The sequence below is a fragment of the Ranitomeya variabilis genome, chromosome 3, assembly GCF_051348905.1.
Source record: "Ranitomeya variabilis isolate aRanVar5 chromosome 3, aRanVar5.hap1, whole genome shotgun sequence".
Taxonomy (NCBI): Eukaryota; Metazoa; Chordata; class Amphibia; order Anura; family Dendrobatidae; genus Ranitomeya; species Ranitomeya variabilis.
The window spans coordinates 73,349,039-73,370,946 of NC_135234.1; the positions used below are offsets into that span (position 1 = coordinate 73,349,039).

The following is a 21,908-nucleotide window of genomic DNA, read 5'->3' on the forward strand; positions in this document are numbered from 1 at the left end:
TATGTATAATTTTTCCTTCTTTTTCTTTCTTTTTCTTTCTCTTCCTTTCCTTCTTTCTTCTTATTTAGTCTTTTTTTTCTCCTTTTCTACATCGACAGTTTTCTGAAGTCATTGCAATATTTGTTTTCCTGTTGTAAGTAATACATTTTAAGTCAGTGTTGCGTATCTAATGCTCGACAGCTTGTTACGTCGCTCTTAAATACAGCTCTGAACACCGTTTTGCATAAGTTTTCAAAATTTCTAACTTGGGAAAATGTCAAGTACATTATCCAGTTCATTTCACAATGGCACCGACTGCCTTCTATTTCTCAGTGAAATGTCATTTGGTGTTACTTGAGGAAGAGATAGCGTTCTATTCCATGTAATGGTGTGACAGGCTGCACATCTGTGTAAAGATATATGTGTTGGCTGATTAGTGATTGAACAGAAGAGAAACGTATATTCCGTTTGGGATTTTTTTTTTTTAGTTAGAGAATTTCTTATTGTTTTACATATTCATACAGAATTGTCTTCTGCTCAGAAAGATAAAACTTCATTTTGTAATTAAAAGATATCTCGTCAATGCATATAAGGAAAACCAGTCGCGTATGTTCAACCCTTATTTAATTTGTATGGAAACGATGGAAATAGCATGACACTAATTTACTGATATTAGGTATAATTATATCTTAAGTAACTGCTGGAATCACCTAGAGGTGGCCTATAGGTAGGATGTGCCACCAGTGTCCAATCAGTGTGGATCCAACAGCTTTCACCTCCCCATCCATTGCTATATCAAAGTGGTAGAGGCACAAGAAGAGTCGGCAAGAAAAGTTGAACTGGCAAAAGACTCTAATTACACATCACAATAATAATCCTATTACACAGGAAGCATTATATGCCATGTTTGTGTTGACTTTGCTTGACATGTACAGTCTCTTGTATGGTATATTGTATATGTGGTTGTTGCTGTTAAATATACTGGCAAAACTTGGATATTTATCAGTGTACCCATATGCACACCATGATGGGGAGAATCCACCACCAACCATTTGTTCTAGCATAGGGATGTCAAACTCAAATACACAGAGGCCAAAATTAAAAGCTTGGACAAAGTCGAGGGAAAACCTTGATATTTATTTAAAAAATGTCTACAATTCAGGAAGTTTTTCCTTATCCTCAAATTAATCTTTTCATATAGAAATAAACTTAAAGGGGTTTTCCCACAAACAAAGTACATTTTAATTAGTAGATCTTAGAATAAACTATTGGAATGAAATAATATGTTATGTAAGAACAGTAAAAAACATATGACCCAATGGCCTAGCTTACCTATGTAATAGCAAAGGATAAAAAACCTTGACTAGTACAGATAATAAAGTATGATGCAAACAAAAATGCCCTCAAACACAGTATGATACCCCCACAGTGAGTTCCTCTACAATACCCTCCACAGGCATGTTATGATGACCCTATTGTACCCTCTTCCCTGAACCCCCCAACAAAGAATAGTGACTCATCACAGTATGATTCTCCAACTGTAATCCACACTAAACCCTCACTAAACCCACACTAAAAGTTTGAAGGGCAGCGCAAACTGCGCATGCCCGAAAAAAACTTACTGCGCAGGCGCCGGGGCCGCAGCAGAACACATGGGCGACTGCTGCATGTTCACTCCCTCAGAGTGGTCGCTGTTGCGGCTGCTGCTCCGACCACGGAAGGTCGTCTGGCAAGCGAGGGACGCACCGCGGTGGTCACTGACAAAGCAGTAAATCCAGGAGCCCCAGTGTGAGACGTTAATGAAGGCAGAGGAGGCAGAGCCCGGCGCGCAGTAGCCCTGAGTGACGGCTGGGAGGCGTTTCTGTCCCGGGGAAAAGACATGCCCCCAGGACTATTTCAAGGTATCAGGGACAAATTATAAAAGCGATTATTTCAGCAGTGGCAGGGACTCGAACTAAAAGAGCGTCCTTGACAGAATGCAGCATTAGTCCTGCACAAGGTGGCTCTTTCAGTTAAAAACGCCTGGGGGGGGGGGAGTGACAGGTTCCCTTTAAAGGAACTTGTCAACATATTATTACATATGGAAGTAGTTCTATTTCTGTGTAATGTTTGTTTCCCTATTAAAAAAATATACATGTAGCTATATGATGTGACAGTCTTGATAAATCTACAATAGAAGCCAAATGTATGCACTCAAGCTGGAAGTGCCTTGGGGGAGTGTCAGTGGACTTGCACTGCTTATTCCTAGTGCACTGACACACCCACAGTGCACTTCCAACCTAATTTACATATGGCTTCTACACTAGATTTCTTATAACTGCCACTTTGGATATTTAAAAAATATATATTGTGTGCCTGCAAATCCACATCACTATGTACAGTATATATGTAGAACATGCTGAAAGGTTCCCTTTAAGAGACCTAAGATGCTATTACTGCTGTTGTTGACAAGCAGTTGTTTGCTCTTCCCAGCTGTGAAAACTATAATGTACAGTGCTGGTCACCATTATTGGCACCCCTTCATTTTTTTCATAGACTGTACAATATCTTCAGAAATAAATGGAAATGTGCAAAAGTTATATCCTCAGGATTTTTTAATCAGTGGTTCAAAGTAATGCAACAATAAAACATTGTTTTTCAATTTACCTGTTGTAATTTCAAAGAAGAAATAGAATAAACAGCATGTGCAGCAATAAAGGCACCCATAAATAATACTTGGTTGCACACCGTTTGGCATTGGTAACAGCCTCCTTCTTGCAGCCATCTATAAGCTTCTTGCACTTCTCAGCTATTATTTTCTCCCACTCTTCCTTTGCAATTTATTTAAGCTCTTGAATGTTTGCAGGGTTCTTTTTCCAGTGGCAGATTTCAGCTCACTCCAAAGATTTTCAATGGGTTGAGGTCTGGACTCATTGCTGGTTGGGTGGTGGAACCACTGTGCCACAGCCCAAGGAAGACCTGGAGGGGCGTGACTAGGAGCCTCACTCAAAATCCAAATCCACAAAGGAACATTGGATCAAAACGTTGCCACATAAGGCAGAATAAATGTGAGATTTTTTTTCACCGGCTTATGAGACGATGTTCCTTTGTGTTTTTGGATCTTGAATATTTTTCCAATAGGGACTCCTTGGATAGAACGTGCACCTCTTGAATGGGTAAAGTAGACCCTATAGTACATTGAGGTACTGTGTACCACTTTTGAATGGATTTATGGGAGCCTCACCCAATCTGGCCACGAACATGCAGCAGCCAATGACACCGAGGTCTGGGGAGAGACAAGGGACATGATCCAGGTGCTACTCCAGGAATGACCTTGGGTAGATGGCAGCTGACCCCTAGGGAAGGGTAGCTGGGATGGTCCTGGGCAATGTCCAATAGATGCAGGCAGAGAAGATGACAAGAGTCACAGGTGCAAACAGGACAGTCTTACGGAGAGATGAGCACTGGCGGGTGCAGCTGCCTCGGCAGCTGTTGAGGTGAGCACTGGTGGGTGCAGCTGGCTCAGCTACCATTGAGGTGAGCACTGGCATGTGCAGCTGGCTCAGCTGCCATTGAAGTGAGAAATGACAGGTGCAGCTGGCTCGGCTGCTGTTGAGGTAACAACTGACGGGTGCAGCTGGCTCAGCAGCCATTGAGGTGAGCACTAGTGGGTGCAGCTGGCTCGACTGCCATTGAGGTGAGCACTGGCAGGTGCAGGTGGCTTAACTGCCTTTGAGGAAAGCACTGGCGGGTGTAGCAGACTTGGCTGTCATTAAAGAAAGCACAGGTGGGTGCAGCAGGCTAGGAAACAAGTACTTGAACCTGAGAACTGACAAGAGTGTTAGGAACAAACTAATAACATTGCACAGGCACCTCCATGCTGGCGGAGGCGCTTTAAATAGTAAGTAATAGTAAGTAATAGCAAGCTATTAGCTGGGGACACTTTAGTTTAGAGGAACGTGCATAGCCCCTATAAGAAAGAGGAAGTGGTAAGTACGCTGGTGTCTCTGCAGGGAGAGAGGGACTGTAGGCAGAGTTGCGGGTGCTACACTGGTCAATTTAACAGTCCATTTTTTCTTTTTCAACTATTCCTGTGTACTTTTAAATGTGCGCTTTGTGTCAATGTCTTGCTGGAGGACCCATGATGTTCGACTCAAATCAAGCTTTCTTACACTGGGTAGGACATTTTGCTCTAAAACCTCTTGATAATTCTCTGATTTCATGATTCCTGTGATATGGTCAAGGCCTCTACTGTTGTCAGGTCCGTTCTTGGGCTCCATCCTGTGGTTGCAAATGGTATTTTTGGGAGTTCTGCTCTTGGGCTCCCTCTGGTGGTTTCAAGTGGTACTTAGCAGCTGCTTTCACTAATCAGTTCCCTGGCCTTGTTATTTAACTGGGCTTTGGGCTGTAGTGGATGCCAGCTGTCAATGTTCCTTCCTGTGGATTCAGTCCTTTCCTGGAAGTTCTCTGTTGGCCAGTCCATTTCAGCTTAAGATAAGTTCTGCTAGTTTTTGGGTGTTTCCCTGCCTATGACCTTTTGTTCAGTTTAAGTTATGCCTCTTTTGTCCAGCTTGTCATCATGAAATATTCCGGCTAGTTGGAAGCTCTGGGGTTGCAGATTTGCCCCTCCACACCGTGAGTCGGTGTGGAGGTTATTTTTGTAAACTCTGCGTGGACATTTAGTTTTTATACTGACCGCACAGTAGCCTTTTCTTTCTCTGTCTATTTAGATAGTAGTGGCCTCCTTTGCTAAATCTAGTTTCATTTCTGAGTTTGTCATTTCCCTCTTCACTCACCGTCAATATTTGTGGGGGGCTATCTTTCCTTTGGGGGTTTCTCTGAGGCGAGATAGTTTTCCGTTTCCATCTTCAGGGGTAGCTAGTTCTTAGGCTGTGAAGAGGCGTCTAGGCAGAGATAGGAACGCTCCACGGCTATTTCTAGTGTTGGTGTTAGGAGTAGGGATTGCGGTCAGTAAAGTTACCACCTCCTCAGAGCTAGTACAATATTTGTTTTACCCACTAGGTAATTTCAGTGCTGCTCCGTAATCACTAGGTCATATAGGTGATTACTGTCTGTAGAGCTGCCACCTCCTCTGAGCTTGTCCATGATTGGTTTTACCCACCAGGTCATCTCAGTACCACTCCGTAACCACCAGGTCAGAACAGTACAGCTGGCCCACAAAGTGTTAAATGCATCTCAAAAGAGGGAAGAGAAAGTTCTGAGTCATAGTTTTTTTTTTCTTGTTGCTTGTTTCGTCCTTTTTTTTCCCCTTGATTTTTGGATGGTGCAGGAGCTTGGTACTGATATGGAGGTTCAGGGTCTGTCTGCACGTGTTGATCATCTCGCTGCAAGGGTACAGAGTATCCAAGACTATGTTGTTCAAACTCCTGTTTCTGAGCCTAGAATTCCTATCCCTGATTTGTTTTCTGGGGATAGATCTAGGTTTTTGAATTTTAAAAATAATTGCAGATTGTTTTTTGCTCTGAGACCCCATTCCTCTGGTGACCCCATTCAGCAGGTGAAGATTGTTATTTCTCTGCTGCGTGGTGACCCGCAGGATTGGGCATTCTCCCTTGAGCCAGGGAATCCTGCATTGCTCAATGTAGATTCATTTTTTCAAGCACTTGGATTTCTTTATGACGAACCCAATTCTGTGGATCAGGCAGAAAAAATGTTGCTGGCTCTGTGTCAGGGTCAGGAAGCGGCAGAGATATATTGTCAGAAATTTAGAAAGTGGTCTGTGCTTACAAAATGGAATGAGGATGCCCTGGCGGCTATTTTCAGAAAGGGTCTTTCTGAAGCTCTTAAAGATGTTATGGTGGGGTTTCCCACGCCTGCTGGTTTGAACGAATCAATGTCTCTGGCCATTCAGATTGATCGGCGCCTACGTGAACGTAAGGTTGTGCACCATATGGCGGTGTCCTCTGGGCAGAGTTCTGAGCCTATGCAATGTGATAGAGTTTTGACGAGAGCAGAACGGCAGGAGTTCCGACGTCAGAATGGGCTGTGTTTTTACTGTGGTGACGCTACTCATGCTATCTCTGATTGCCCGAAGCGAACTATGAGGGCTGCTAGTTCGGTTACCATCAGTACTGTACAGCCTAAATTTCTCTTGTCTTTTACCCTGATTTGCTCATTGTCGTCTTTTTCTGTAATAGCATTTGTGGATTCTGGCGCTGCCCTGAACTTAATGGACCTAGAATTTGCCAAGCGCTGTGGTTTTTCCTTGGAGCCTATGCAGAGTCCTATTCCCTTGAGGGGGATTGATGCTACGCCATTGGCCAAGAATAAACCTCAGTACTGGACTCAGTTAGACATGAACATGGCTCCAGCACATCAGGAAAATATTCGTTTTTTGGTGTTGCATAATTTGCATGATGTGGTTGTGCTGTGGTTTCCATGGTTACAGGTACATAATCCAGTACTGGATTGGAAATCTATGTCTGTGACTAGTTGGGGTTGTCAGGGGATACATAGTGACATTCCTCTGATGTCAATTTCCTCGTCCCCTTCTTCTGAAGTTCCTGAGTTTTTGTCGGATTTCCAGGATATATTTGAGGAGCCTAAATCCAGTCCTCTGCCTCCTCATAGGGACTGTGATTGCGCTATTAATTTGATTCCTGGCTGTAAGTTCCCTAAGGGTCGACTTTTCAATCTGTCTGTGCCAGAGCATGCCGCTATGCGGACTTATGTAAAGGAGTCCTTGGAGAAGGGGCATATTCGCCCGTCTTCGTCACCGTTGGGAGCGGGATTCTTTTTTGTTGCCAAGAAGGATGGCTCCTTGAGGCCCTGTATAGATTATCGCCTTCTCAATAAGATCACGGTCAAATTCCAGTACCCTTTGCCTTTGCTCTCTGATTTGTTTGCTCGGATTAAAGGGGCTAGCTGGTTTACCAAGATTGACCTTCGAGGGGCGTATAATCTGGTCCGCATCAAACAGGGTGATGAATGGAAAACAGCATTTAATACGCCCGAAGGCCATTTTGAATATCTTGTGATGCCTTTCGGGCTCTCTAATGCTCCATCTGTGTTTCAGTCCTTCATGCATGATATTTTTCGGGAGTATCTGGATAAATTTATGATTGTATATTTGGACGATATTTTGTTTTTTTCCGATGATTGGGAGTCTCATGTGAAGCAGGTCAGGATGGTATTTCAGATTCTTCGTGCTAATGCACTGTTTGTGAAGGGGTCTAAGTGCCTTTTTGGAGTTCAGAAGGTTTCTTTTCTGGGGTTCATTTTTTCTCCCTCGGCTATTGAAATGGACCCTGTAAAGGTCCAGGCTATTTATGATTGGACGCAGCCCACATCTGTGAAGAGCCTTCAGAAGTTTTTGGGCTTTGCTAATTTTTATCGCCGCTTCATTGCTAATTTTTCTACTGTGGTTAAACCTCTGACCGATTTGACCAAGAAAGGTGCAGATGTGGTGAATTGGTCCTCTGCGGCTGTGGAGGCCTTTCAGGAGCTTAAGCGTCGTTTTACTTCTGCCCCTGTGTTGCGTCAGCCAGATGTCTCTCTCCCTTTCCAGGTTGAGGTTGACGCTTCTGAGATTGGGGCAGGAGCGGTTCTGTCTCAGAGAAGTTCTGATGGCTCTGTGTTGAAACCGTGTGCTTTCTTCTCTAGAAAGTTTTCGCCTGCTGAGCGTAATTATGATGTCGGCAATCGGGAGTTGTTGGCTATGAAGTGGGCATTCGAGGAGTGGCGACATTGGCTTGAGGGAGCCAAGCATCGTGTTGTGGTCTTGACCGATCATAAGAATCTGATTTACCTTGAATCGGCCAAGCGGTTGAATCCTAGACAGGCTCGGTGGTCTTTGTTTTTCTCCCGTTTTGATTTTGTGGTCTCGTATCATCCAGGATCTAAGAATGTGAAGGCTGATGCCCTGTCTAGGAGTTTTTTGCCTGATTCTCCTGGAGTCCGTGAGCCGGCTGGTATTCTCAAGGAGGGGGTGATTCTTTCTGCTATCTCCCCTGATTTACGGCGGGTGCTTCGGGAGTTTCAGGCTGATAGACCCGACCGCTGTCCTGTGGGGAAATTGTTTGTTCCTGATAGATGGACTAGTAAGGTGATTTCTGAGATTCATTGTTCAGTGTTGGCTGGTCGTCCTGGGATCTTTGGTACCAGAGATTTGGTTGCCAGGTCCTTTTGGTGGCCTTCTTTGTCACGGGATGTGCGTTCCTTCGTGCAGTCCTGTGGGATCTGTGCTCGGGCTAAGCCCTGCTGTTCTCGTGCTAGTGGGTTGCTTTTGCCCTTGCCTATCCCTGAGAGGCCCTGGACGCATATTTCCATGGATTTTATTTCTGATCTTCCTGTTTCTCAGAAGATGTCTGTCATCTGGGTGGTTTGTGACCAGTTTTCTAAAATGGTTCATTTGGTACCTTTGCCTAAGTTGCCTTCCTCCTCTGATTTGGTTCCTTTGTTTTTCCAGCATGTGGTTCGTTTGCATGGTATTCCGGAGAATATTGTGTCTGACAGAGGTACCCAGTTTGTTTCTAGGTTTTGGCGGTCCTTTTGTGGTAGAATGGGCATTAATTTTTCTTTTTCTTCGGCGTTTCACCCTCAGACAAATGGACAGACGGAGCGAACCAATCAGACCTTGGAAACCTATTTGAGATGCTTTGTGTCGGCTTATCAGGATGATTGGGTTACCTTCTTGCCGTTGGCCGAGTTTGCCCTTAATAATCGGGCTAGTTCTGCTACCTTGGTTTCGCCTTTTTTTTGTAATTTTGGTTTTCATCCTCGCTTTTCTTCAGGGCAGGTTGAGCCTTCGGACTGTCCTGGGGTAGATTCTGTGGTGGACAGGTTGCAGCGGATTTGGACTCATGTGGTGGACAATTTGACATTGTCTCAGGAAAGGGCTCAACGTTCTGCTAACCGCCGTCGGTGCGTTGGTCCCCGGCTTCGGGTTGGGGATTTGGTCTGGTTGTCTTCTCGTCATGTTCCTATGAAGGTTTCTTCCCCTAAGTTCAAACCTCGTTTTATTGGTCCTTATAGGATTTCGGAAATTATCAATCCGGTGTCTTTTCGTTTGGCCCTTCCAGCTTCATTTTCCATTCATAATGTGTTCCATAGATCTTTGTTGCGGAGATATGTGGTGCCCGTGGTTCCCTCCGTTGACCCTCCTGCTCCGGTGTTGGATGGGGGGGAGCTGGAGTATGTGGTGGAGAAGATTTTGGATTCTCGTCTTTCAAGGTGGAAACTTCAGTATCTGGTCAAGTGGAAGGGTTATGGCCAGGAGAATAACTCTTGGGTTTTTGCCTCCGATGTTCATGCTGCCGATTTGGTACGCTCTTTTCATTTGGCTCGTCCCGATCGGCCTGGGGCTCTGGTGAGGGTTCGGTGACCCCTCCTCAAGGGGGGGGTACTGTTGTGAGTTCCGTTCTTGGGCTCCATCCTGTGGTTGCAAATGGTATTTTTGGGAGTTCTGTTCTTGGGCTCCCTCTGGTGGTTTCAAGTGGTACTTAGCAGCTGCTTTCACTAATCGGTTCCCTGGCCTTGTTATTTAACTGGGCTTTGGGCTGTAGTGGATGCCAGCTGTCAATGTTCCTTCCTGTGGATTCAGTCCTTTCCTGGAAGTTCTCTGTTGGCCAGTCCATTTCAGCTTAAGATAAGTTCTGCTAGTTTTTGGGTGTTTCCCTGCCTATGACCTTTTGTTCAGTTTAAGTTATGTCTCTTTTGTCCAGCTTGTCATCATGAAATATTCCGGCTAGTTGGAAGCTCTGGGGTTGCAGATTTGCCCCTCCACACCGTGAGTCGGTGTGGAGGTTATTTTCGTAAACTCTGCATGGACATTTAGTTTTTATACTGACCGCACAGTAGCCTTTTCTTTCTCTGTCTATTTAGATAGTAGTGGCCTCTGTCATGATTCTCAATGGCGAGAGAACATAGCCCAGCATATATGAGAACTAGCTCTTGGAAGATGGAAACTATACTGACCATGAACTAAACCTGCCGCACAACTAGAAGTGGCCGGGTAGCATGCCTACGTTTTTTTTATCCCTAGATGCCCAGCGCCAGCCGGAGAACTACCTAATCCTAGCAGAGGAAAAGACAGTCCTGGCTCACCTCTAGAGAAATTTTCCCAAAAGGCAGACAGAGGCCCCCACATATATTGGCGGTGATTTTAGATGAAATGACAAACGTAGTATGAAAATAGGTTTAGCAAAATCGAGGTCCGCTTACTAGATAGCAGGAAGACAGAAAGGGCACTTTCATGGTCAGCAGAAAACCCTATCAAAACACCATCCAGAAATTACTTTAAGACTCTAGCATTAACTCATAACACCAGAGTGGCAATTTCTGCTCACAAGAGCTTTCCAGACACAGTAACAAAACAGCAGCTGTGAACAGGAACAAAATGCATAAACACACAAGGACAAAAGTCCAACTTAGCTGGGAGTTGTCTAGTAGCAGGAACATGCACAGAAAGGCTTCTGATTACATTGTTGACCGGCATGAAACTGACAGAGGAGCAAGGTTATATAGCGACTCCCACATCCTGATAGGAGCAGGTGAACAGAGAGGATGATGCACACAAGTTCAATTCCACAAGTGGCCACCGGGGGAGCCCAGAATCCAATTTCACAACAGTACCCCCCCCTCAAGGAGGGGGCACCGAACCCTCACCAGAACCACCAGGGCGATCAGGATGAGCCCTATGAAAGGCACGGACAAGATCGGAGGCATGAACATCAGAGGCAGTGACCCAAGAATTATCCTCCTGACCGTATCCCTTCCATTTGACCAGATACTGGAGTTTCCGTCTGGAAACACGAGAGTCTAAGATCTTTTCCACAACGTACTCCAACTCACCCTCAACCAACACCGGAGCAGGAGGCTCAACGGAAGGCACAGCCGGTACCTCATACCTGCGCAACAATGACCGATGAAAAACATTATGAATCGAAAAGGATGCAGGGAGGTCCAAACGGAAGGACACAGGGTTAAGAATCTCCAATATCTTGTACGGGCCGATGAACCGAGGCTTAAACTTAGGAGAAGAAACCCTCATAGGGACAAAACGAGAAGACAACCACACCAAGTCCCCAACACAAAGCCGAGGACCAACACGACGACGGCGGTTGGCAAAAAGCTGAGTCTTCTCCTGGGACAACTTCAAATTGTCCACCACCTGCCCCCAAATCCGATGCAACCTCTCCACCACAGCATCCACTCCAGGACAATCCGAAGATTCCACTTGACCGGAGGAAAATCGAGGATGAAACCCCGAATTACAGAAAAACGGGGACACCAAGGTGGCAGAGCTGGCCCGATTATTGAGGGCGAACTCCGCCAAAGGCAAAAAAGCAACCCAATCATCCTGATCCGCAGACACAAAACACCTCAAATATGTCTCCAAGGTCTGATTAGTCCGCTCGGTCTGGCCATTAGTCTGAGGATGGAAAGCAGACGAAAAAGACAAATCTATGCCCATCCTAGCACAGAATGCCCGCCAAAATCTAGACACGAATTGGGTCCCTCTGTCAGAAACGATATTCTCCGGAATACCATGCAAACGAACAACATTTTGAAAAAACAGAGGAACCAACTCGGAAGAAGAAGGCAACTTAGGCAAGGGAACCAGATGGACCATCTTAGAGAAACGGTCACACACCACCCAGATGACAGACATCTTCTGAGAAACAGGCAGATCCGAAATAAAATCCATCGAGATGTGCGTCCAAGGCCTCTTCGGGATAGGCAAGGGTAACAACAATCCACTAGCCCGAGAACAACAAGGCTTGGCCCGAGCACAAACGTCACAAGACTGCACAAAGCCTCGCACATCTCGTGACAGGGAAGGCCACCAGAAGGACCTTGCCACCAAATCCCTGGTACCAAAGATTCCAGGATGACCTGCCAACGCAGAAGAATGAACCTCAGAGATGACTCTACTGGTCCAATCATCAGGAACAAACAGTCTACCAGGTGGGCAACGATCAGGTCTATCCGCCTGAAACTCCTGCAAGGCCCGCCGCAGGTCTGGAGAAACGGCAGACAATATCACTCCATCTTTAAGGATACCTGTGGGCTCAGAATTACCAGGGGAGTCAGGCTCAAAACTCCTAGAAAGGGCATCCGCCTTAACATTCTTAGAACCCGGTAGGTAAGACACCACAAAATTAAACCGAGAGAAAAACAACGACCAGCGCACCTGTCTAGGATTCAGGCGCCTGGCAGACTCAAGGTAAATTAAATTTTTGTGGTCAGTCAATACCACCACCTGATGTCTGGCCCCCTCAAGCCAGTGACGCCACTCCTCAAAAGCCCACTTCATGGCCAAAAGCTCCCGATTCCCAATATCATAATTCCGCTCGGCGGGCGAAAATTTACGGGAAAAAAAAGCACAAGGTCTCATCACGGAGCAGTCGGAACTTCTCTGCGACAACACCGCCCCAGCTCCGATTTCAGAAGCGTTGACCTCAACCTGAAAAGGAAGAGCAACATCAGGCTGACGCAACACTGGGGCGGAAGAAAAGCGGCGCTTGAGCTCCCGAAAGGCCTCCACAGCATCAGGGGACCAATCAGCAACATCAGCACCCTTCTTAGTCAAATCAGTCAATGGTTTTACAACATCAGAAAAACCAGCAATAAATCGACGATAAAAGTTAGCAAAGCCCAAAAATTTCTGAAGACTCTTAAGAGAAGAGGGTTGCGTCCAATCACCAATAGCCTGAACCTTGACAGGATCCATCTCGATGGAAGAGGGGGAAAAAATGTATCCCAAGAAGGAAATCTTTTGAACCCCAAAAACACACTTAGAACCCTTCACACACAAGGAATTAGACCGCAAAACCTGAAAAACCCTCCTGACCTGCTGGACATGAGAGTCCCAGTCATCCGAAAAAATCAGAATATCATCCAGATACACAATCATAAATTTATCCAAATAATCGCGGAAAATGTCATGCATAAAGGACTGGAAGACTGAAGGGGCATTTGAAAGACCAAAAGGCATCACCAAATACTCAAAATGGCCCTCGGGCGTATTAAATGCGGTTTTCCACTCATCCCCCTGCTTGATTCGCACCAAATTATACGCCCCACGGAGATCAATCTTAGAGAACCACTTGGCCCCCTTTATACGAGCAAACAAATCAGTAAGCAGTGGTAACGGATATTGATATTTAACCGTGATTTTATTCAAAAGTCGATAATCAATACACGGCCTCAAAGAGCCGTCCTTCTTAGACACAAAGAAAAAACCGGCTCCTAAGGGAGATGACGAAGGACGAATATGTCCCTTTTCCAAGGACTCCTTTATATATTCTCGCATAGCAGCGTGTTCAGGCACAGACAGATTAAATAAACGACCCTTAGGGTATTTACTACCCGGGATCAAGTCTATGGCACAATCGCACTCCCGGTGCGGAGGTAGTGAACCAACCTTGGGTTCTTCAAAAACGTCACGAAAGTCAGACAAGAATTCAGGAATCTCAGAGGGAATAGATGATGAAATGGAAACCAAAGGTACGTCCCCATGAGTTCCTTTACATCCCCAGCTTAACACAGACATAGCTCTCCAGTCGAGGACTGGGTTATGAGATTGCAGCCATGGCAATCCCAGCACCAAAACATCATGTAGATTATACAGCACCAGAAAGCGAATAACCTCCTGGTGATCCGGATTAACACGCATAGTCACTTGTGTCCAGTATTGTGGTTTATTACTAGCCAATGGGGTGGAGTCAATCCCTTTCAGAGGTATCGGAGCCTCCAATGGCTCCAAATCATACCCACAGCGTTTGGCAAAGGACCAATCCATAAGACTCAAAGCAGCGCCAGAGTCGACATAGGCGTCCGCGGTAATAGATGACAAAGAACAAATCAGGGTCACAGATAGAATAAACTTAGACTGTAAAGTGCTAATTGAAACAGACTTGTCAGGCTTCTTAGTACGCTTAAAGCATGCTGATATAACATGAGTTGAATCACCACAATAGAAGCACAACCCATTTTTTCGTCTAAAATTCTGCCGCTCGCTTCTGGACAGAATTCTATCACATTGCATATTTTCTGGCGTTTTCTCAGTAGACACCGCCAAATGGTGCACAGGTTTGCGCTCCCGCAGACGCCTATCGATCTGAATAGCCATCGTCATAGACTCATTCAGACTCGCAGGCACAGGGAACCCCACCATAACATCCTTAATGGCATCAGAGAGACCTTCTCTGAAAATCGCCGCCAGGGCGCACTCATTCCACTGAGTAAGCACAGACCATTTGCGGAATTTTTGGCAGTATATTTCAGCTTCATCTTGCCCCTGAGACAAGGACATCAAGGCCTTTTCCGCCTGAAGCTCTAAATGAGGTTCCTCATAAAGCAACCCCAAGGCCAGAAAAAACGCATCCACATTGAGCAACGCAGGATCCCCTGGTGCCAATGCAAAAGCCCAGTCTTGAGGGTCGCCCCGGAGCAAGGAAATTACAATCCTGACCTGCTGTGCAGGGTCTCCGGCAGAGCGAGACTTCAGGGACAAAAACAATTTGCAATTATTTTTAAAATTTTGAAATTGAGATCTATTCCCCGAGAAGAATTCAGGCAAAGGAATTCTAGGCTCAGACATAGGTGCATGAACAACAAAATCTTGCAAATTTTGTACCTTTGTGGCGAGATTATTCAAACCTGTAGCTACACTCTGAAGATCCATTTGAAACAGGTGAACACAGAGCCATTCAAGGATTAGAAGGAGAGAAAGAGAGGAAGGCTGCAGTATAGGCAGACTAGCAAGTGATTCAATTAAGAGCACACTCAGAACTAGAGGAAAAAAAAAAAAAAAATTGTAGCAGACTTCTTTTTTCTCTCCTTTCTCAGCCAGTAATTTAACCCTTTTTTGGGCCGGTCAAACTGTCATGATTCTCAATGGCGAGAGAACATAGCCCAGCATATATGAGAACTAGCTCTTGGAAGATGGAAACTATACTGACCATGAACTAAACCTGCCGCACAACTAGAAGTGGCCGGGTAGCATGCCTACGTTTTTTTTATCCCTAGATGCCCAGCGCCAGCCGGAGAACTACCTAATCCTAGCAGAGGAAAAGACAGTCCTGGCTCACCTCTAGAGAAATTTTCCCAAAAGGCAGACAGAGGCCCCCACATATATTGGCGGTGATTTTAGATGAAATGACAAACGTAGTATGAAAATAGGTTTAGCAAAATCGAGGTCCGCTTACTAGATAGCAGGAAGACAGAAAGGGCACTTTCATGGTCAGCAGAAAACCCTATCAAAACACCATCCAGAAATTACTTTAAGACTCTAGCATTAACTCATAACACCAGAGTGGCAATTTCTGCTCACAAGAGCTTTCCAGACACAGTAACGAAACAGCAGCTGTGAACAGGAACAAAATGCATAAACACACAAGGACAAAAGTCCAACTTAGCTGGGAGTTGTCTAGTAGCAGGAACATGCACAGAAAGGCTTCTGATTACATTGTTGACCGGCATGAAACTGACAGAGGAGCAAGGTTATATAGCGACTCCCACATCCTGATAGGAGCAGGTGAACAGAGAGGATGATGCACACAAGTTCAATTCCACAAGTGGCCACCGGGGGAGCCCAGAATCCAATTTCACAACAGGCCTCCTTTGCTAAATCTAGTTTCATTTCTGAGTTTGTCATTTCCCTCTTCACTCACCGTCAATATTTGTGGGGGGCTATCTTTCCTTTGGGGGTTTCTCTGAGGCGAGATAGTTTTCTGTTTCCATCTTCAGGGGTAGCTAGTTCTTAGGCTGTGAAGAGGCGTCTAGGCAGAGATAGGAACGCTCCACGGCTATTTCTAGTGTTGGTGTTAGGAGTAGGGATTGCGGTCAGTAAAGTTACCACCTCCTCAGAGCTAGTACAATATTTGTTTTACCCACTAGGTAATTTCAGTGCTGCTCCGTAATCACTAGCTCATATAGGTGATTACTGTCTGTAGAGCTGCCACCTCCTCTGAGCTTGTCCATGATTGGTTTTACCCACCAGGTCATCTCAGTACCACTCCGTAACCACCAGGTCAGAACACTCTACTACCAGACACAGCAATGCAACCCTACAGCATTATGGATCCCCCACCATGCTTAACTGTTGGTAGGGTGTTCTTTTCCTAATAAGCTTCATTGTGCCACCTGTAAACAAACTGTTGCTTTGCATTGTCGAAAAGCTCTATTTTTGTTACATCTGTCCACAGAACATTTTCCCAGAAGGATTATGGTTTGTCAAGGTACTCTTTGGCAAAGATCAATGGTTCCTTTTTATGTAATTTCTTCACCAATGGTATCTTCCTTGGACTTCGCCCATTAGCTCTGCTTGGTTTAATATGTGGCATATGATACTTGTTGAAACCATAACCCCAGACTGTTCCAGGTTGGCCTTCAGGTCTTTGCATATTTGTCGAGGTGTTTTTTCCACCATTCGCACCAACCTTCAAAGACATCTCTTGTCAATTTTCCTCTTTCTCACACGTCCAGGGAGCTTCTTGACGGTTCCATGCTTGGCAAACATCTTAATAACATAGGGCACTATTGAAACTTGGATACCAAGGTCTTTGGAGATGGCCTTACACCCTTTGGAAGTCTTGTGTTTGCTAATAATAGCAGTTCTGATGTCCTCAGATAGCTCCTTTGTCTTACCATTGTGATAAAGGAACAGGGACTACAATGGGGCTTTTTAAAATACTAAAGTCATCATTCACTGGCTACTTCATGTCACATGGGCACTGACAGTTAAGCACCGGTGATTCTCATTTGTGATTTACCACAGACAAGTCAAAACGTGTTTCCATACTAATTTAATGTAAAGGGTGCCAGTACCAGTGTCACTGCATGTAGAAAAGCCGCGGAGACACCATCACGTGTTTCTCAACGCAAGCAATGAATAGCCAGGTCTTTCACCGGGAAGGAACAACCACGGGAAGGGCAGCATCCAAGAAAGGAAAACCACCTATGCCAAAACATGGTATCCATCCACAGACAGCTGTTTCGGGGTATTTGCCCCTCATCAGTGTGGAGTAGGAAACTGGCTATTAGGAGCAGTGCCTAGTGAAAAGACTATAAACATAAGGATGAATGACCTCGGGGAGGTCAAAACATCTAACACCGCGGAGACACCATCTCGTGTTTCTCAACGCAGTGATCCAGAACACTGCCCCCATACCTAAAGGGAAATATGCAAATGCATGTAGAAAAGCCGCGGAGACACCATCACGTGTTTCTCAACGCAAGCAATGAATAGCCAGGTCTTTCACCGGGAAGGAACAACCACGGGAAGGGCAGCATCCAAGAAAGGAAAACCACCTATGTCAAAACATGGTATCCATCCACAGACAGCTGTTTCGGGGTATACCAGTATACCAGGTAGTACCAGTGTCACAGCAAGCTATATTTTTTTGCCCTAAAATACAAAGGAAACATGTCATCTTTAACTTTAGCCCATTTCAAGATCATTTCATCTTCAACTTGCTTAACTGTACACAATAACAGTAATTTTGACCATGGTTGCCAAAACTTTTATATGCCACTGAATATTGGCAGCCTCCCTGTCTAATAACACCAACTCTCAGCCACCCCTGAAATGGCACATCCATTAGATGCACCAATTCTGGCACTTATCCTTGGCTCTTCCCACTTGCCCTGGTGCATTGGCAAGTGGGGTAATAGATTATGGAGTTGGTATCAACTGTTTTAGGTCCACTGACATCAAGCCCAAAGGTTAGTAATAGAGGAGACCTATCAGTCACCCTCATTACTAATCCTGCTATCGAAAGACCGCACACAGAGAAAAGTCTTTTATTTGTACAAATCTCTCCTCAACAATAACCCTCTTTTACCCATTTATTAACATAAGAATAAAAATGAAAAATCACCATGCCAGCCGGAACACACTGAGCTTAGTGTGAGAATACAGCTGCAGTGATGAGCAGTGATGTAAATAAGGTCACCTGAGTTCATAGCAGCTGGTTCTCACGCTTCACAGTGCCAGTGTCAGACTGATGAACAACTGCGAGTCCGGCACCCGGCACTCTGGTGCGCAACAGTCCAGTACTCAGGTAAGTTCACAGCCACCGGGTCTCCTGGCAGCTGTGAGGTCCTTTCAGGGACAGTTTAAGGTTCATGGAGTTTCCAGCTGCTGGAACACCTTAGGGCTGTGAACTAAAGTTACCTTTGGTGTGCATTTACTTTTTAACAAATAAATAGATAAGTGAAAAAAACACTTGGAGTCCACCCCTATATTTAATAACCAGCTGAGGGAAAGCAGACAGCTTGGGGCTGGTGTTGTTATTCTGGGAAGGTGCCAATATCCATAAAGATTCCCAGCCTATTAATGGAGTCCCCCTCTATTTTTAATAATAATAATAATAATAATAATAATAATAATAATAATATAATAATAATAATAACAGCAGCTCACAGCTGTCTTCTTCTCTTACTAATGTGATTTAACTCTAGGTGGATTTCAGTGAATGGATGAATGATGCATGACATTGATAAGAATAGTCTACATTGACTTAAGGTACCGTCACATTTAGCGACGCTGCAGCGATCTAGACAACGATCCCGATCGCTGTTTCATCGTTGTGTGGTCGCTGGAGAGCTGTCACACAGACGGCTCTCCAGCGACCAACTATGCGAAGTCCCCTGGTAACCAGGGTAAACATCGGGTTACTAAGCGCAGGGCCGCGCTTAGTAACCCGATATTTACCCTGGTTACCAGCGTAAACGTAAAAAAAAAAAAACACTACATACTTACATTCCGGTGTCTGTCCCCCGGCGCTGTGCTTCTCTGCACTGTGTAAGTGCCAGCCGGAAAGCACAGCGGTGACGTCACCGCTGTAATCTGCTTTACGGCTGGCCGGCGCTGACAGTGCAGGGAAGCAGAACGCTGGGGGACAGACACCGGATAAGTATGTAGTGTTTGTTTTTTTTACGTTTACGCTGGTAACCAGGGTAAACATCGGGTTACTAAGCGCGGCCCTGTGCTTAGTAACCCGATGTTTACCCTGGTTACCTGTGAAGACATCACTGAATCGGTGTCACACACACCGATTCAGCGATGTCTACAGGAGATCCAGCGACGAAATAAAGTTCTGGCCTTTCTGCTCCGACCAACGATGGCACAGCAGGATCCTGATTGCAACGATATCGCTAGCCAGGACGCTGCAACGTCATGGATCACTAGCGATATCGTTCAGTGTGAAGGTACCTTTACATTGATTTTGAACTGTGTGTTGTCTAGCCTCCCACAATGCTATTGATTCTATCCAGCCTGTTGGGCAAACTAATTAACTTAATGTTTACTAACTAAATTAACGGATTTAAGTCACTTTTCTATCCATATTTGCTTGCAGGGCAATTGACCTGCTCTTACCCCCATTTTTCTTCCTTTTGCAGCTCCCTAGCACTTACTACAACTTGTTTACAGCCATTTTACAGCACTCATTGACATCTATTGGGTTCGGGGTCAAGTTTGGACCCTAACTGAACTTTTAACTCAAGTTCATCCGAACCCGAACTTCCACAGGCTTACACATCACTACCCAACACATTTGTTGAAATAAAGACAAAGTGGACAATCCTTCTCAGCAAACAAAGTATCAACATTGCGCATTCCTACTAATAAACTGTGTGAATCAAATTGTCTCTGGAAGATTATGGATATCAACGTACAGATTGTATGTGATGGTATTCGTCTGAAGCTTACCCTTGATTTTGGTGGGATTGGCTGACCAGTATGTGGACCCTCTAAATTATCTCTCTCAAAGGCAAATATTGGGGGAGATAAAAATTAGGCAGATACAGAATTCCATACAGAATACAAGCTGATCATTCATGTACAGTATGCCTCTGTGGCCAAACTACTGATACCATGTTACGATCTGTATAAAACCCTATGACAAAAAATATGCCTTCACTTCATCTCTTTTACGCCTGACTTCAAAGGCTATTGCACGAGAATAATACAAAAGCTATCAGTTTGCGGTCTTCCTTTTAGCAGGGTTGCAAATAAAATATCTTCCTAATGGGGGAAGAGAGGCTGGCAGGGTACAGAGTGCCAGGGCGTGCACCAACATGTCCATCTGCCTTGTCCTGGGTATAAAACCCAAGAAAGAAAAAGCAAAACGAGCATTTACCCTATAGTAAGCAAATAAGCTAAAAGTAATAGTATACAGTACAGACCAAAAGTTTGGACACACCTTCTCATTTAAAGATTTTTCTGTATTTTCATGACTATGAAAATTGTACATTCACACTGAAGGCATCAAAACTATGGATTAACACATGTGGAATTATATACTTAACAAAAAAGTGTGAAACAACTGAACTTATGTCTTATATTCTAGGTTCTTCAAAGTAGCCACCTATTGCTTTGATGACTGCTTTGCACACTCTTGGCATTCTCTTGATGAGCATCAAGAGATAGTCACTGGGAATGGTCTTCCAACAATCTTGAAGGAGTTCCCAGAGATGCTTAGCACTTGTTGTCCCTTTTGCCTTCACTCTGCGGTCCAGCTCACCCCAAACCATCTCGATTGGGGTTCAGGTCTGGTGACTGTGGAGGCCAGGTCATCTGGCGTAGCACCCCATCACTCTCCTTCTTGGTCAAATAGCCCTTACACAGCCTAGAGGTGTGTTTGGGGTCATTGTCCTGTTGAAAAATAAATGATGGTCCAACTAAACGCAAACCAGATGGAATAGCATGCCGCTGCAAGATGCTGTGGTAGCCATGCTGGTTCAGTATGCCTTCAATTTTGAATAAATCCCCAACAGTGTCACCAGCAAAGCACCCCCACACCATCACACCTCCTCCTCCTCCATGCTTCACGGTGAGAACCAGGCAGGTTCACCTTTTCTGCGTCACACAAAGACACGATGGTTGGAACCAAAGATCTAAAATTTGGACTCATCAGACCAAAGCACAGATTTCCACTGGTCTAATGTCCATTCCTTGTGTTCTTTAGCCCAAACAAGTCTCTTCTGCTTGTTGCCTGTCCTTAGCAGTGGTTTCCCAGCAGCTATTTTACCATGAAGGCCTGCTGCACAAAGTCTCCTCTTAACAGTTGTTGTAGAGATGTGTCTGCTGCTAGAACTCTGTGTGGCACTGACCTGGTCTCTAATCTGAGCTGCTGTTAACCTGCGATTTCTGAGGCTGGTGACTCGGATAAACTTATCCTCAGAAGCAGAGGTGACTCTTGGTCTTCCTTTCCTGGGGCGGTCCCCATGTGAGCCAGTTTCTTTGTAGCGCTTGATGGTTTTTGCCACTGCACTTTGGGACACTTTCAAAGTTTTCCCAATTTTTCGGACTGACTGACCTTCATTTCTTAAAGTAATGATGGCCACTCGTTTTTCTTTACTTAGCTGCTTTTTTCTTGCTATTATACAAATTCTAACAGTCTATTCAGTAGGACTATCAGCTGTGTATCCACCAGACTTCTGCTCAACACAACTAATGGTCCCAACCCCATTTATAAGGCAAGAAATCCCACTTATTAAACCTAACAGGGCACACCTGTGAAGTGAAAACCATTCCCTGTGACTACCTCTTGAAGCTCATCAAGAGAATGCCAAGAGTGTGCAAAGCAGTCATCAAAGCAAAAGGTGGCTACTTTGAAGAACCTAGAATATAAGACATAATTTCAGTTGTTTCACACTTTTTTGTTAAGTATATAATTCCCCGTGTTAATTCATAGTTTTGATGCCTTCAGTGTGAATGTACAATTTTCATAGTCATGAAAATACAGAAAAATCTTTAAATGAGAAGGTGTGTCCAAACTTTTGGTCTGTACTGTATGTAAATAACATAGGTTACTTAGTTAATGCTATTTTGATTAAAAAAAGATGCAAAAGCCATCCTACCAAGACAAGGTATACTCAGTCATGGCGATCCTATCCTTTCCCTAGTATTAAAACCTTACCTTGTCCATATACCAACTTTATTCTCCGGCTCATTTCTTTGGTCTTGTCCAGGGTAT

The 21,908-nt window shown here is 44.8% G+C and overlaps 1 protein-coding gene across 6 annotated transcripts in view; it reads left to right on the forward strand.

Moving 5' to 3' along the window:
* The window catches only part of GLRA2 (glycine receptor alpha 2), a 270,603-nt gene that overhangs the window by 67,843 nt on the left and 180,852 nt on the right, over positions 1-21,908 (forward strand). The gene's annotated exons all lie outside the window — the stretch shown is intronic.